The sequence below is a fragment of the Nelumbo nucifera genome, chromosome 6 (genome assembly GCF_055504915.1).
Source record: "Nelumbo nucifera cultivar China Antique chromosome 6, China Antique-T2T, whole genome shotgun sequence".
NCBI lineage: Eukaryota > Viridiplantae > Streptophyta > Magnoliopsida > Proteales > Nelumbonaceae > Nelumbo > Nelumbo nucifera.
Genome location: NC_142654.1, coordinates 65,746,012 through 65,760,986, shown reverse-complemented (window position 1 = coordinate 65,760,986; position 14,975 = coordinate 65,746,012). Strand labels below are relative to the sequence as shown.

The 14,975-nt window shown below is 40.8% G+C and overlaps 1 protein-coding gene across 7 annotated transcripts in view; it reads right to left on the bottom strand.

Annotated features, from left to right (window-relative positions):
• Positions 1-1,011: 1,011 nt before the first annotated feature.
• Positions 1,012-14,975, bottom strand: part of LOC104606819 (U-box domain-containing protein 44-like) — a 39,123-nt gene continuing 25,159 nt past the window's right edge. For 6 of the 7 annotated variants that reach the window (XR_016077352.1, XR_736833.3, XR_016077351.1 and 3 more), the window contains exon 5: positions 1,012-2,403. The gene's annotated coding sequence lies outside the window, so the exon portion shown is untranslated. Of the gene's footprint in view, positions 2,404-7,515; positions 7,977-14,975 lie in introns of those variants that run through there. The other variant, XR_736834.3, reaches the window with a different exon arrangement.

The following is a 14,975-nucleotide window of genomic DNA, read 5'->3' as shown; positions in this document are numbered from 1 at the left end:
CCCCATTCGGCAGTTCCCCAATTCGCCATGAACACCCAGCCTTTAACCAATCCCGCCCCCACAATAAACTATGCCACCCCCACGACGATTTGGATCCCATATTAGTTGACCAAAAGTCCTTATTAGTGTATAAATCCCATACCATCCATTGACTTCAAGGAGCAGAGCGCAACCCAATTTGGAAAAATTATGCTCCTTGTTCAAGAAACAAAAATTGAAAAAAAAAATCATTCTTAAGTGTAATTCAGATTACTTGGGCTCAACACTATTTTAGGGGTTGACAATTGTATCTTAATTTTGTAGTAATAAAGTTGCCGTTTCCAATAAAAAAAGAAGCTCAATTGATGATTTTGTATATGAGAATGTTGTTTCATGATACCTAAATTCCAAAAGAAACAAACATACAAGCAAAATAAAATAATAAAGATGGGTCATCCAGAAAGAGCAAAAGAATAAGCTACTTGAATAAACAAAAGATCAACTCTCACCATAACCGTTTCATATTAACTATAACTTACTTGTCTGGTGTTCCCCATCAAATGGACCATGGAAAAATAGAAGTATCTCTTTCAGGAGACCAGATCTTCTGAAAACAAAAAGTTTTGAGAGTACAGCATCCAGTCGTAAATTGGGACATCTCCCATAATGCCCGTGCTTTTACAATTTGCAGAGTTTTTGTTTTCAGGAGATCCCATATACTCTTCCAGAACCAAAATACTTCGGGACAAAGATTTAAACAAAGAGGAAAAGATGCAAAGCAATTAGAACCACTACACGTGACCATTTCAACAACTTGCATTTGGTTTATCTTCCATGAAACTTTCATCCATTGCATTGTGATTGGTAAGAGTGCAAAAAGCAATGTATCAATTTAAAATGCAAATTTGGTCAATAAGCATGAAAGCAAACTTGGTTCAGTTTTGCATTGATAAATTTTGTATTGTGTTTGGTTGTGATAGATACAAACACAAATTTTAAGACTGGAATCTACCTATTTTTACATTAACCAACTTTTTCTTTTTGGTATTTGGTGCCATGCACCATTGATAACTTCCCCTTGACCCCCCTTTTCCCCAACCATCAACGCTGGAACAAACCAGCTAACACACCAATGAGCCAGCCCTCGGTTTTTTACATTAACCAACTTAGAATGCAAAGTTTTCTTCCATTTTCTGGAAACAAACTTTGCTCCCATTTTGAAAGCAAAAACGTCCAAAAAACCCTTTACTTTTATTCTTAGTACGAACACATATTCTTACCACACAACTTCAAAACCGAACCAGAGTACAAATTCACCTCGGTTCTGCATTTGCACTCTTACCAAACACAGACTTGACGTATTTTGGTGTATGGAAAACTTGCCAACTCCATTGGAGGCTGTAGAGCTTTCATCTACCTGAAGGAAGAAACATATACACAGAGAATAGCACAATAAAGAAAGTGGAAAGCAAAACAATAGTACATTGAAAACAAAAAGTTGCACACACTCTGGAAGCACAGGCATCCAGCCACACGTTGAGAACATCTCCCTATGAAGCACATAGTTGCTTGCAGGAAATCCGGGCCCCAACTTGAAAGCCACTGAAAAAGTTCACAATATCAAGGAAGCTCACCAAAAAGGCCAATCTGCTGTAGCAAGAACATGACAAAGAAATGTCGTGGTTGCTTACAGAAATTATCTTAAAACCATGGTTACAAAAGGAATCAAATATTGAGCCATCTATTAACAAGCCATTGATAAATTGCAGAACTCTAAAATATCAAGGAAAGACCTTTTAGACTTGCAGCATGTCAAGAGCATCACATCTGATCAGTATTTTTTTATGGTAAAAAATAAATTTCATTAAAAATAAAAACAAAATACAAGAGGAAGGTGACAAGACATCACCCAAGAGAAAGAAAACAGAATTGCAATGATACTTGGTTGCTGTATGCAGCAAGTAGAAAGGGATAAGAGAGAGTGGAGAGAAGATATATGAGAAGAGAAGTATGAGATAAAAAAAAATGAAGAGCATAATGTGATTCTCACCAGTCAGCTGCAATTATATATATTTTCTGTTCTCCAACCATCTTATGACAAATTTACAGTCTCCTTCCACAATCAAACAGATCATTCAGAAACTGAACTGATCTCAAAGCTAATATGGAGATATACCAGCAGAGTAGAATTGCCTTGGGAAATATAAGGCACCCATAGCAATAGCCAAAATTTGTTGGCCTCAAAGCATCAACTCAATCAGATAATTTCAGCCATCTAAGCACATTCTTCTGCTCAGCACTGCCTAACACCTACCTCACGGGTTCACATTCCACTTACAAATATGAGAAGAATGTTTTCTATACCTTTATCATTGCATTTAAGTCTGTATAGGTCAGATTTTCTGATCATGAGCACCTCATCATCTGCATAAAAAAAAAGGAAAAAAAAAAGAAGTTCAAATAGCTTAAGTTATCCAGAAAAGTTTAACAAACTCAGTTAACTATACAAAGAAGTGACCACTGTAACATTCATAATTGTAATCATTCATGGAGAGTGGGAGACGAGAGACAGAGAAAGAGAAGGAAAGAGAGATACAATTGAGAGAAAAAGAAAACTATCTCTGGCTGCCGCCAGTTCACTATTTATATTAACTTAATAAAAAAGAATAGAAATTACAAGTATGCCCCTGGCGGCACACCCTAGAAACAAACTAATAAGAAAAAAGGAAAAATAACTAAGTGACAGTATCTTAAGAGGACAACCTACCAACAGCAACTATAAAGTACCAATTAAATAAGCCTTACAACACTCCCCCTCAAGTTGGGCTGAATATGTCTATCATGCCCAGCTTGTCACATAACTCATTGTGACGCGAATGGAAGCCCTTTTGTGAGGACATCAACAAGTTGTTCCTTGGAGTTGACATAAGGGATGCAAATTTCTCTTTTTTCCAATTTTTCCCTTATTAAGTGTTTGTCCACCTCAATGTGCTTGGTCCTCTCATGTAAAACAGGGTTGCTGGCGATGTTTATTGCTGCCTTGTTGTCACAGTAAAGAGACATAGGATTATGAACAACAACTCCAAGCTCCCCTAGAAGATTCTTTAGCCAAAAGACTTCAGCCACCCCATGTGCCATAGCTCTATATTCAGCTTCAGCACTTGACCTTGCTACCACACTTTGTTTTTTGCTTTTCCAAGCCACTAGGTTTCCTCCCACAAATGTGCAATACCCACTCGTGGATTTTCTGTCATCCACAGCACCTGCCCAATCAACATCTGTAAAGACTTCCACCTTTAGGTGATTATGTTTACTGAATAGTAGACCTGTTCCGGGATATTTTTTCAAGTATCTAAGAACTCTCTCTGCTGCCTCCATGTGTGGTTTCTTAGGAGAGTGCATGAATTGGCTTAGAACCCCAACTGAATAGGCAATGTCTGGACGGGTCATGGACAAATAAATCAGCTTTCCCACTAACCTTTGGAACTGTTTCACATCTTTCAGAGGTTCACCATCACAGTCACCCAACTTGTGGTCAACATCCATGGGAGTATCTGCTGGCCTTGCACCTAATTTGCCTGTGTCCTGTAATAGATCAAGGGTGTATTTCCTTTGAGAGATAAAGATACCCTTTTCTGAGCGAGCAACTTCAATCCCAAGGAAATATTTCAGGGGACCTAGATCTTTCACTTCAAATTTAGATGCAAGGAATTGTTTCAATTTTTGTATTTCTGAACTCCAACTTCTTATAATGATGATATCATCCACATACACTATCAATACAGCAACCTGTTCCTAACATCTCTTCACAAAGAGTGTATGATCAGACTGACATTGTTTGAAGCCCATCTGCTGAATTGCCATGTGAAATTTACTAAACCAAGCTCAAGGAGATTGTTTTAAGCCATAAAGAGACTTTTGCAGCTTGCACACCTTATTTTCACTTCCCTTGGCACGGAATCCAAGGGGTTGAACCATGTATACTTCCTCCTCTAAGTCACCATTCAGAAAAGCATTCTTTATGTCCAGTTGATGCAATTCCCAGTCAAGATTAGCAACTAATGACAGGAGAACCCTAATTGAGTTCATCTTAGCTATTGGAGCAAAAGTCTCATCATAGTCAACCCCATACACTTGTGTGTACCCTTTGGCTACTAATCTTGCTTTGTACCTTTCAACTGTTCCGTCTGCCTTGTGTTTAATCGTAAACACCCATTTACACCCCACGGGGTCTTTCCCCTCCGGAAGATCCACCAATTCCCAAGTTTGATTTTTGTGAAGAGCATTAATCTCCTCCTTCATGGCATCTGTCCATTCGGGGCATTTTAAGGCTTCTACAACGTTTCTGGGAACAGGGATGCAATCAACTGCAGATAGGAAGGCTCGGTATGAGGGGGAAATGTGATCATAGGAGACAAAATGGGTAATGGGGTGTTTGGTAGTGCATGACCTGACTCCCTTTTGTTGAGCAATAGGAATGTCAAGGTCATCCACAGTAGGAGTAGGGGTACCAGTAGGTGCAACAGGGATTGGACTTACCTCCTGGGAGTCTAACGGTGTCGGTTGCTCAATGTTTGGCTTCTCCACATCTCTATCACATTGCTGATTTCTACGGCGTGTACGTTGGAAGACACGAAAGGGAGCAAGGTTCGAAAAAGAAGGAAGAAATACTTGGCGGACCTGAACCTACTTCTCTTCCACACTACTACTCTCCCCTTGAGGAGAAGCAGGGAAGAATGGCTCAGACCATAGACACAAAAAACTTATGACTAACGGGATCAAAGCACCAATACGCTTTTTGAGAGGAGGGATACCCCAGAAAGATACAAGGAATGGACCGAGGGTCTAACTTACCTCGAGATGGAGACAAATCATGGACAAAGGCACGGCAACCAAAGACTCATGGGAATGGAAAATAAAGGGGACTGAGAGTACAATAACTGATGAGGGGCCATGTAGTTCAACACTTTGGAGGGCATGCGATTGATAACATAAGCAGCTGCAAGTATAGCATCCACCCAAAACCTTTTTGGAACATTCATGTGTAACATCATCCCGCGAGCTACCTCAAGGAGGTGTCTGTTTTTTCTTTCTGCAACACCATTTTGTTGTGGTGTTCTGGCACATGAGCTCCTATGAATAGATCCGTGGGAGACAAAGAACTCAGTGAGCTCACCATGGAAGTATTCTTTTGCATTGTCAGATTGGAAGATCTGTATTTCAACATGGAACTACGTAAATACCATCCTCTGGAAGTCTTTCACAATCTTTGGAACTTCGTCTCTACTACGCATAGGAAATACCCATGTATAGCGAGAGTAATCATCGATCAATGTGATAAAGTACTTATATCCGCCCTCAGAGATTACATTAGTAGGCCCCCATACATCAGAATACACAACATGAAAATGAACACTTGATCTTTTATTACTTGAGTGAAAAGTTGTTCTACATTGTTTGCTCAACTGACATGTTTGACACTGGAACTCTGACACTGAACATGACTTAAATAAAACCGCAAACAAAGACTTTACTATTTCAAAAGAAGCATGACCTAAACGACTATGCCACAAAAAAAAAAAATTGACTCTTATTTGACTGACTATGTGACTCTGAGGGTGACACCGAGAGACCAGCGTTGTTGTCAAGAATGTAGAGACCATCCACTAGGCTCCCTCTACCAATCGTCCTCCCAGAAGTTAGGTCCTGAAAAACACATGAGCTAGGAAAAATGGTTACACTACAGTTTAAAGAGCTTGTGATACTACTAATTGAAAGCAAATTTATAGGAAGTTGAGGGACATGCAATACACAATTCAGGTTAAGGCCATGGGAAAGAGATTGATTCTTGGCCTACAATGGAGGAAAATGAGCCATCTGCAAGTCTTACTCTATCCCTTCCTGACAAAAAGGCTATAAGTCTAAAACAAGTTCGGCTTACCGATCATGTGGTTGGAGGCCCCTGAGTCAATAATCCAAGGGGAACCCGTGGGAGTGACATGGAATGCAGAAGCCATATTACCTGATGTAGATGCAAATGAAATAGAGGGAGTACCAGTGACTGAGCTATCCATTTGTCGCAAAGCCCTACCATAAGACTCCAGGTGTTCTCTGAAGGAATTCATTAATCTTCTTAGTGTCACTTTTCTTCCCCGTGGAGTTATTATTCATCACAGCCAAAGCAACTTGTTGCTCCACCTCAGCTGTAATCATCACACTCCGCCTACTTTCTTCTGATTGAACAAGGGAGTATACCTCGTGAACCGACGACAACTCTTTGCTTCCTAGGATCTAAACCCTCAGAGGTTCATAGGCAGGGTTCAGTCCCAACAAGAAGGCAAACACATGTTGCTGAGAGACCAGCTTCCTGTAGGCCTTAGCATCATCATCATGTTTCCACTCTATAGCCTGATAATGATCCAATTCTTTCCATATGGAGGTAAGGGCTGAATAATATGAAGACAAACTACGGCTCCCCTGTTTACAGGTTGAAGATTCAGCTTGTAACTGGTAAACCTTGGCATAATGCCTTTGCTCAGAATAGGTAGTTTTGGCATGTTCCCAGATCTCACTATCGGTGTCTGCCCACATAAAGTTCTTCTTCACATCAGGTTCCATGGCTGCAAGGAGCCAAGACATCACCATATTGTTTTCTTGGTCCCACCTATCATGTTTAGGTGTCTCACCCTTGGGTTCTTTCACCCTTCCATTTATGTAACCAATTTTTCCCCTTGCCGTCACATAGAGTTTTACACTTTTAGCCCACTCTAGGTAGTTTAGACCATTTAAAGGGGTAATTGGCATGGGAAACATCATGTTTTCACCTCCCATACCAGCTGTGCTGTGGGTCGGTGTAACCCCCGATGAAGTTGATTCATAATTTTCCATAGAATACTACTGAAAACAGTCCAAATCCCACACAACTACACAACAGCCACAAGCACCAACCCTCAAGAAATTTACTTCTGGGACGAGGAAGAAAACAAGAAACTGCTGAAATCAACTCTGTGATGGTTCAGTCATTAAACCAGCCCGGTAATCAGTCCAACACAGCCAAGGCAGACGTTACTATCAGTCCGGCTACAACCCATATAGTCTAACAATCCAGCATCCAAACGAATGTATAGAACCAAGGAATAAGGCCTTCACACCATTGGCCCAAAAAACAAAAAACAAGAACACACCTGTCCATCACCTGTACGAAGGTGCCAACCAGAAATCGACTTCACAGCATCGAACAAAGAAGAAAGGGAATCTCTATCTGCATCGCCCTTCTTCGACTAGGGTTTCCTTGATATTACGACCAAAGAAGAACCCACAAGAGGTGCCGCCAGTAATCTGCTAGGGTTTCTTTGTCTTCCACGTCCAAGAATTTAAAGAAGGAAAAAAAAGCGAAGCAAGTTCAAAACAGGAGGGACCGAAATTCTTTTACAACCCAAAAACTTGCTCGAATACCATGTAATCATTCATGGAGAGTGGGAGACGAGAGAGAGAGAAAGAGAAGGAAAGAGAGATATGATTGAGAGAAAAAGAAAATTATCTCTGGCTGCCGCTAGTTCACTATTTATATAAACTTAATAAAAAAGAATAGAAATTACAAGTATGCCCCTGGCGGCACACCCTAGAAACAAACTAATAAGAAAAAAGGATAAATAACTAACTGACAGTATCTTAAGAGGACAACCTACTAACAACAACTATAAAGTAACAATTAAATAAGCCTTACAACAATAATCATAACAGATAAAACAAAATAAACTCCAAAAAAAAAGTATGACTAGCTGGTGAAATATCTAAAAACAAGTTGGCAAAGGACAAAATCTGTGTTTTTTTTTTAAATTGGTTTTTGAATGTAAAAGAGTTTTCAGTTGACTTCCCTGACCAGGAAAACATTTAAAATATGTCTTCCCATTACACAATCAAAGTTCCAAGCTAACCAGAGCCGTTAAGAATGCCATCATAACTTAGAAGAAGTCCCTCTTTAGACAAATACATTTCTGCATTATACAGAATTAAAAATAACTTCAAAATGATCACCATCATCTGCAGTAAGGAGAAAATAAAAATAGATGATATCCAATCTCAACCAAAGATAAAAGCAATTTGTTATTTGCCATCATTCCTAGTCCAAGTGTGTAATTGACATTTGGGTCAAATGTTATTGGATTGGACAAGATCGGAATCCCATCCATTGATTGTCCTATATGATACTCGTCATACGCATTTTTATAACAAGTACCATATGTCACATTTGTAAGAGAATCCTATGAAGTTGCATTCCTTGACAGTTGACACACATGCTGGACAAAAATTGTATATTTGATTAATCAATGCCCTGAGCTCTCAGAAGAAAAGTCATATTCTCTCTCGTATTTGAGCTTGGCCATTGAGCATATCAATAAGAACCTGTGTTCTTTGCTAGTAAACAAAAAAAAAAGAAATTTTCATTAATAAAAAAGAGATTGCATCAAAAAGGTGATGAGAAATCGCCCCATGAAAAAGGAGAGAAACAAAACTGTTAGAGTTAGCCGAATAAGGGTAGATTAGTCAACTCACCTTGGTTAAGTTATGAGCTTATGTGGCAGTCTTATTAGAGGTTCTCTGTCCCATACTTAAGTAGGGGCAGTTTAGTCCTTGTACATTTAATTAGAAGCCTAATCACTATTAAGAGGTCGACTGATAGGGTTTAGCTATCAGTTCGACAGTTCTTTCATCTTCTTCTTCTTCTTCTCCTTCTCCTTCTCCTTCTCCTTCTCCTTACTGGTTCGGACTACTGTAGCAACAGTAGAAACATGCTATCAGAGCGTGACAACTTCAGTTCGTGACCTGTTTCAGTTCATGACAACTTCAGTTCGTGCTTCAGTTCTCTCCTTTTCTTCTCTGGGCTGTCAATGGAGAAAAGTGGTTCGTCCTAGGCCTGAAACATCACAGCTCTTCTTTTTTCTGGTGCACAGAACCTCCTTTCCTAAGAAAACAACTTCAGCAGTGAATAGTTGGCTGAAGCTCTCAAACGAAGGTTGGTTATCTCTCCTCTGTGTGTTGTTGGTATTTCTGGGTTGAAAATCTTCACGAACTTGAGAGGACTGATCAGAACCTAGAGAACTAGGTTGGTTGTTGCCCTGGTTCTTGGAAAAATTCCAAGAACAGGCTGTGTTTACAGTGACCAAATGGTGTAAGGGCTGCTACTGTAGGTGGCTGAATGGTGCAAGGTGTAATGCAATGGTACTAGTTGAGTTTTTTGTTGGTCTTGTGGTGCCCTCTTAAAAGCGTTAAAGCAGGTTTATATTGTGTGTGACAGCTATGGCTGTGTGGTGGTGCTTGTGATGCACAAACTCTGTTGAGTAGTTGTAAGAGAGCTTGCATGTGGTTAGTAAGTGCTGAATTAATGTCGGTGTAGTCTGTGTTTTTTTGTGAAATCAGTAGTGGTGTGGATAAGAACAAAGGCGTGTGTATCTATCATTGTGTTTAGGGACTGCTGTAGGTTCTGGAACATCAAACTCTTGACAGCAGCACTTAGTTGGTGATTGGGAATTCAGATTAGAGGCAGCATTGAAAGAGTATCATGGCAGCAATGGGAGATGGCTGTAGTGATCAGAAACCTAGTGTGGTGGTTTCCTCGGACTATCTAGGTGTACAGATGACCTCAATTAAACTGAATGGTGAGAACTATGTTCCATGGGCCAAGTCGGTGAAGTTTTTCTCAAGGCAAAGAGAAAAGTGAAGCATGTGAAAGAAGATAAACCACCGGCTGACTCTCCAGGGTTTGATGATTGGGAACAGAAGGATGCTCAAATCATGACATGGCTATGGAATAGTATGGAACCCAAAATAAGTGCCAACTTCATGTTCTTAGATACAGCCAAGGACATATGGGAACATGCCAAGAAGCTGTATTTTGGGCAAGATAATACAAGGGTATATCAGCTCTATCAGGAGTACTTTGGTCTGCAACAAGGAAATAAAACCCTAAAAGAGTACTATGCCAGTATGAAGAACCTCAGAAATGAACTCAATGTCTATCATCCTCTCACTCCAGATGTTAAGGTTCAGCAACAACAGAGGGAACAACTAGATGTCACAAGGTTCTTAGTGGGGTTGAAATCAGAGTATGAACCAATTAGGGCCCAAATATTGGAGGGCTCTACCCTTCCTACACTTGAGGAAGTGTTTGCTTGGCTTCGCAGGATTTCTTTGGGACAGACAAAGAATCCCACACAGTCTGATAGATCAGCTTTTGTGACAGCCAGAGGAGGTGGACGTGGTACGAAAGGGGGAGGACATGCCTCCCAAGGAGGTCGTGGTGGTTCCATATTTGGCCGTGGTGGTGGTTGTGACTCAGGGGGAGGCCGTGGCAAAGAAAAAGGCAGCTCTACAAGGAAGTGTACCCATTGTGGCAGGGAAGGACATTCCGTAAATTTCTGTTATGATCTTCATGGCCGCCCTCCCTCTAAATGGGCCAATCATGCTGTTGCTGGTGGGGTTGATGTCAGTGATAATCAATAGGCAGACCTAACTCCTTCCACATCTACATCTGTTTCCGGAAGGGAGATGGTGAGTGTACCGCGTGATGAGTATGAGTGGTTCCTTCAGTCCACTTCACAGCACACTACTGCTACTCTTGCCCACTCAGGTATAGCTTGCCTGTCATCTAAAACCACTCCTTGGATTATTGACTCTGGAGCCTCTGATCACATGACCGGGACTCCAGGTGTGTTCTCTTCTCTCTCTGAAACTTCCACATCTCAAACTGTTACCCTTGCCAATGGTTCCTCCTCTCCCATTTGTGGTGTTGGCAATGTTGACATGGCTTCTCTTTCTTTATCATCTGTTCTATATGTCCCTAAGTTTCCATTCAATCTTATGTCTGTTAGTAAATTAACCAAGACTCTTAACTGTTCTGTTATTTTTTTCCCTTCCTCGTGTTTTTCAGGATCTCAGGACGGGGAAGAAGATTGGTGGGGGGCATGAAGCTGGTGGATTGTATTATCTTGACGGTGGTGGATCGTTAGTTGCACTTCAGACTTCACTCACTCCTCTACAGTGGCATTGTCGACTGGGACATCCTTCTCTCAAGGCACTCAAGATACTAGTTCCGTCTTTGAGTCATTTGTCAGTGTTACAGTGTGAGTCGTGTCAGTTTGGGAAACATCGTCGTGTTTCCTTCAGTCCTAGAGTTGAAAGTCGTATGTTGAATCCTTTTGCTTGGTTCATTCAGATGTTAGGGGCCCGATCAAAATAATCTTATAATAGTTACAAGTATTTTGTCACTTTTATTGATGATTGTTCAAGAATGACATGGATTTATTTAATGAAAGAAATAAGTGAATTATTTTCCATTTTTCAAAAATTCCATGCTGAAATACGTACACAATTTGGTGTTCCAATCAAAGTTCTTCGTTTAGATAATGGTCGTGAATATTTTCTAACTTCCTTTCAATAGTATTTAGAACAACATGGCATCATTCATCAAACTTCTTGTGCATCCACTCCTCAACAAAATGGGGTGGTTGAACGGAAGAACCGTCATCTCCTTGAAACAACTCGGTCTATTCTTCATCATATGAGTGTTCCTAAACGGTTTTGGAGTGATGCTGTACTTACTGCGTGTTTCCTCATTAATCGGATGCCCTCCTTTATTCTTCATGGTCGGTCTCCCTTCTCTATCTTGTTCCCCACCTTATCTCCCTTTCCATTAACACCTCGTATCTTTGGTTGTGTGTGCTTTGTTCACAATCTGAGTCCTGGAATAGACAAGTTGGATGCACGCTCCATTAAGTGTGTCTTTCCTGGCTACTCTCGGACTCAAAAAGGGTACAAGTGTTACAATCCCATTACTCGGAAGTGCTATGTCTATCATGATGTCACCTTTTTTGAGTATGTTCCCTTCTTCTCAGGAACTGAAGCATCTTCGTCTCCACCTTTACTTCCTCTTCCTCTTCCGATCAGTGATCCCGTTCCGGGTGTTCCTGTTGGAGTTGACTCGTCACCTCATCCAGTGCAGATCCCTACTGAACGACCACCAATTCGGCAAGTGTATACACGTCGAACGACACCGGCCCCTCCTCCAGCTTCTACCTTGTCCGCGGATCCTGTCGTTGCTCCTGCTGCTGAACCCTCAGGACTTGATCTACCCATTGCCTTACGGAAAGGTAAACGTAACTCTACTCTCCATCCCATTTCCAATTTTGTTTCAGTATCTCGCCTTTCCGCCTCACATCGCCAATTTGTTTCACTATTGTCATCTATTTCCATACCTAACAATGTCCAAGAGGTTCTTAGTTCACCTGGGTGGAGGCAGGCAATGGAAGAGGAACTCTCTTCTCTTCAGCATACTCACACGTGGGAGCTCACTACTCTTCCTCCTGGTAAGCATGTTGTGGGTTGTAAATGGGTTTATACTGTTAAATACTTGTCAGATGGTAGTGTGAAGCGTCTGAAAGCCAGACTTGTTGCTAAAGGGTATTCACAGTTGTATGGAGTGGACTATATGGAGACCTTCTCTCTAGTGGCTAAGATTAGCTCTGTCCGTGTGTTAATTTCCCTGGCAGTTATGTATGATTGGCCCTTATTTCAACTTGACATAAAAAATGCTTTCCTTCATGGTGACCTTATAGAGGAGGTATATATGGAGCAACCACCTGGGTTTGTTGCTCAGGGGGAGGCTGGTAAGGTGTGCAGACTAAAAAGGGCAATTTATGGGTTGAAACAATCGCCTCGTGCTTGGTTCGGGAAGTTTAGTGAAGTGGTGAAGAATTTTGGAATGAAATAATGTCAGGTTGATCACTCAGTGTTCAGCTATGACTCAAAAGCTGGAAAGATTTTATTAGTGGTCTATGTGGATGATATTGTCATAACTGGCAGTGACAAATTGGGGATCGACAAACTCAAGGTCTTTCTGCAAAATCATTTTCAAACAAAAGACCTTGGGACATTGAAGTATTTCTTGGGTATAGAAGTTGCTAGATCAAGACAAGGTGTAAACCTGTGCCAAAGAAAATATGTTCTCGATCTATTGGACGAAACAGGACTGTTAGGTGCAAAACCGGCTGAGACTCCTATGGAACCAAATGTTAAGTTGAGCAGTGATACAGGGGAAATATTTGATGATCCTGGAAGGTATAGACGACTAGTGGGGAAGTTGAACTATTTGACTATCACGAGACTAGACATCTCCTTTGCAGTCAGTGTGGTGAGCCAATTTATGCAAAACCCTCGTATATCTCATTGGGATGCAGTTCTTAGAATTGTAAGATATTTGAAGGGAGCTCCGGGCCGTGGGCTATTGTATAAACCAGGAGGAAAACGTGAAGTAGTTGGGTACACAGATGCAGATTGGGCAGGCTCTGTGTCTGAGAGAAGATCTACTACAAGTTACTGCACATTTCTTGGAGGAAATCTTGTGACGTAGAAGAGTAAAAAGCAGACGGTTGTGGCTAGAAGCAATGCTGAAGCCGAATACAGAGCCATGGCACACACTACATGTGAATTAGTGTGGTTGAGGAATCTCTTACAAGAAATCGGGTTCCACATGGATAAACCTATGAAGTTGTACTGTGACAATCAAGCTGCGCTCCATATCTCATCCAACCCTGTTTTTCATGAGAGAACAAAGCACATAGAGATTGATTGCCACTTTGTGAGGGAGAAGGTTCTTACTGGAGAGATAAGCACAGAACATGTAAGCTCAGGTGATCAGTGGGCAGATTTGTTTACAAAAGCCTTAAGCTCAGGGAGAGTGAACTATATATGTAACAAGCTGGGATTATATGACATATATTCTCCAGCTTGAGGGGGAGTGTTAGAGTTAGCCGAATAAGGGTAGATTAGTCAACTCACCTTGGTTAAGTTATGAGCTTATGTGGCAGTCTTATTAGAGGTTCTCTATCCCACACTTAAGTAGGGGCAGTTTAGTCCTTGTACATTTAATTAGAAGCCTAATCACTATTAAGAGGTCGACTGATAGGGTTTACCTATCAGTTCGACAGTTCTTTCATCTTCTTCTTCTTCTCTTCCTCTTCTTCTTCTTCTTCTCCTTCTCTTTCTTCTTCTCCTTACATGTTCGGACTACTGTAGCAACAGTAGAAACAAAAACGAATAACAAAGGGTACAAAAGTCTGCAACCACCTACCCACATTTTCTAACTCTAAGTAGACCAAAAATCTGCCCTGAAGGATTCTTTAGACACTTCCTTGAATTCTGATAATGTAGAGAAGATGGACTGAATGGCCCATAGCCCACATTGTGTTTTATTTTTTTGTTTATGTTCTGTTCTGTTAATGGGCCCTTTCTTATGGGCCCGTTAGCATTAGTTTCTCTTGTTTTAATTAGCTAGCCGCCCCACTAAGGGCTTACTTGTAATTTTCTGTTAATTAGTGATTAACCATTTTAATTAAAAGGATTAGGGAAAGGAGAGAGAGTACAAACAACTCATCCCTTTCTCTTCCATCGTTCTCTTCCTCTTCTTCTCCTCTTGCTGTCTTCTTTGCTTCTTTATCTTTTAATCAGATTTTTTATTTTCTTTATTTGGGACTGTTTTTCTTCTTGGTATCAGAGCAGGCCCCTTTTCCTTTTTTTTCTCTCTCTCTTAATCCCATACACAGTGTGTATGGAGAACTGAATCAATGATTGATTGAAGATATTCAGCCCAGTTGGTAGTGGTTTCTTGGAGAAAAGAAGATACTCTATTCACCTTTCAAACAGTTTTTGGAATTTTGCCCAAAAACCCTAAACAACTAGAGATTTCTGATTGCGGGTCCCACAGGAGGCTTCACCTTGGCACTCAGTGGTTGAAGGGGCTCTTTTTGGTTCTCTTGAAGATCGATCCAAGCAGATTTTAGTTCTATGAAGCCTACAAGAAGCAGCTGCTATTTCTCTGTTTCTCTCGGGTACCAGGTAAGGTGCAGTTCTACTATTGGGGATCTGTGAAGGTTGGTACTTGTTTTTCTTTTCTGTCTTCCTTATTTGTCATCTGAAGATTGTTTTGGGATTTTTTGAGG